The sequence below is a fragment of the Brassica oleracea genome, chromosome C8 (assembly GCF_000695525.1).
Source record: "Brassica oleracea var. oleracea cultivar TO1000 chromosome C8, BOL, whole genome shotgun sequence".
Classification (NCBI taxonomy): domain Eukaryota; kingdom Viridiplantae; phylum Streptophyta; class Magnoliopsida; order Brassicales; family Brassicaceae; genus Brassica; species Brassica oleracea.
Genome location: NC_027755.1, coordinates 28,545,809 through 28,548,766, shown reverse-complemented (window position 1 = coordinate 28,548,766; position 2,958 = coordinate 28,545,809).

Below are 2,958 nucleotides of genomic sequence, written 5' to 3'. Positions count from 1 at the left end.
TAAGGGAAAGATATGAAATGAATTTTTTTTGGTGATTTAACCACAGCTCCAAAAATGAAGCAAGGCCGAATAACAACATATGCCCAGAAACAAGATTTAAGCTTTTATATGAAATTGCAGTTCCTTTGTATAGGTGACTACAACTCGAATATGTTTTCATTTTTTCTGGCATTTGGAAAATTCTGTTTCTCCTTATTTCAGGAGGTCATTTGAGTAGCTCAGTCAGACATTTAAATAAAATTTTTCACTAAATTTATAAGGTATATACATTTGTTTCTTTGTGCATGATATAGCTAAATGACCACATTGAGAATGACCACAGAAATAGAATATTAAAAAAAAAAACCCGCAGTAACCAATTATTTGCTTAGATACTGGTCGGACTAGCACCATACCAATCATCGTCTATTCTCCTATAGAAAAGCCTTCAATGGCCTACCAATAACAGCTACGTTATCTCCCTTCTTTATTAAACTTTTTAACACTAACTTTATTATTGCATAAAGAGAAATCACAAACCCAACACAATCAAAACACCAATAACTTAAATCTTAAAATAAGCAACTTACAAATTAAAATCGACCAGTTCTCCTTTTTTGCTAACCATTCAAATAAAACCAGAAAACAAATATCCCATACCAATCAGCTCAACTCAAACTCAACGGTTAATCAACAATTTAAGTCTGCAGCAACACAAATCCACGTTTGATTTAACAAAGCCAATGCCTTTAGATAGTTTGTTTCAACAAGTTATACGCTTATTTTTATTTTGACATCAGGTATTGATATTATTTATTGCTCAACAAGATTCCATAATATTCTTCCTTAATGCTACACTAAGTAGAATCCGTAACCACTTCTGATCAATAATACTCTATCCGTTTCAAAATATATGTTCTAGAAAAATATTTTCTTTCAAAAAGATATACTTTTATACTTTCAATGTATTATTTTGTCTACTAATAATGAAAATAGTGAATTTAAAAAATATTAATTGTATTTTAAAAGTCTCATTGGTTTAGAAATATATGAGATATAAAGTTACAAAAACTATGCATTAATAACTAAGTTTTAAATTTTTTTATAGTAATAATAATTTCTGACAAAAACATATAGTAATAATAATATTTCATATAATTTTCAGTGTATTTAACACATACCCCAGTTTTAAAAGTTGTTTAATTTAAAGCAATGATTATTTAAATTAGCTTTACTTATTATAATTCTAAAAAAATAAATTATAATAGTAAGAAAATATATTATGAAAGATTAAATTACATATATATAAAAAAATATAAAAGATTAAATTACATATAAAAACATATAGTAATAATAATTGCTGACATATAATATAGTAATAATAAATGCTGACAAAAAATATAGTAATAATAATATTTCATAGAATTTTTAGTGTATTTAACACATACACCATTTTTAAAAGTTTTTTAATTTAAATCAGTGAGTATTTAAATTAGCTTTGCTTATTATAATTATGAAAAATAAATTCTAATCTTATGAAAATGTATTATAAAAGACTAAATTACATATAAAAACATAAATATGATATAAATAAAACATAACAAAGAAACATGTGATTTGTAGATTAATAATATATTTTCTTATTAACCTAAATATGTAAGAAAATATATTTTGGATAATAACTACGAGTTAACAAATTCTTTATTCATTTCACATTTGTTCACCATCTCATACATAGTTTAGATAGTAAAAATATTGTAAGTTTTACTCATTTCTGATTCAAAACACTCTTTATATTTTTATAACATATCAGTAATATATTGTATATAGATATTAAATACAACATTATTTGAATAAACGCCGGACGTAGCCCGAACAAAATCTCTAGTTACTTAAATAGTTCTAAACATTATGCTTGTAGACCCATCTAATAACTTTCTAAATTTCTAGTATGAATATTTAAAAATGAGAAAAAGTCAAAAATAACACTAAATCAAGTTTTTGTTCCCAAACTAGTACTCAAGGTCAAAAGTCAAAAAAATAGCACTTAATGTTTTATCAAAAGATTAGGTTTTAGGGTTTAGAGTTAAAGGGTGAGGTTTAGGATTTAGGGTTTAGGGTTTAGGGTTTAGAGTTTAGGGTTTAGGGTTTAGGGTTTAGATTTTAGGGTTTAGGGTTTAGAGTTGAGAAATGAGGTTTTGGGGATAAGATTTCAAATTTTGAAAAATAAAAAAATTAAAATTTTCAAAAGATAAAATGCTATTTTGGTCATTTTAATTTTTGAGTGCTATTTTTGTGATATAAACTTGTGATATTTTGGAGATTTGCCATTTAAAAATTGTTGAGTAATGTTTATGGGTAATTTAGGTATGCGGCGAACCAAAAATTTTGGTCTTGAGATTTTTTTTTTTTTGTCTTTGATTATGTTCGTCACATTTTTAAATTTAATTCAATCAGTTCGATTTAACAATTTGTTAGCTCATTTTTTTATATTTTAAACCAAATCAATTTATACCAATATTTTGAACCGTAAATAATCAAAATTATCCGAATTTGACTGAATTCAATCGAAATTAAAGAAAATCTAAATTATTGAAGTACTAACCGACCCGACTAAACCGAACTAACTAACCCGCATGCTTATTATTTTTTATATGTTTCCAAAAATTATTAAATTCCCTTTTACTTTATAAAGAACCTTTTTTGAGCAACTAATAACTTTAATATAAAAAGAGCATAAAAGCCCAAGAGATAGTTCAAGCACAAAGCTGGGGTTTAGCAATTGAGTCTGCTAACCCATTAAGGTCTCTAGGAAGAAACGAGAAACAACAGAATTGAAAAGATGAAGATAGAGAAACGATATCCGACAGTACTCCAAAGAGCTCTGTAGGTCCCCGTTTCTGGTTGATTTCTCTAATGAGCACTTGTGAAACTGATCTAAGCCAGATTTTGGTGAAACCGAGGGAGGACGCGTGGAGA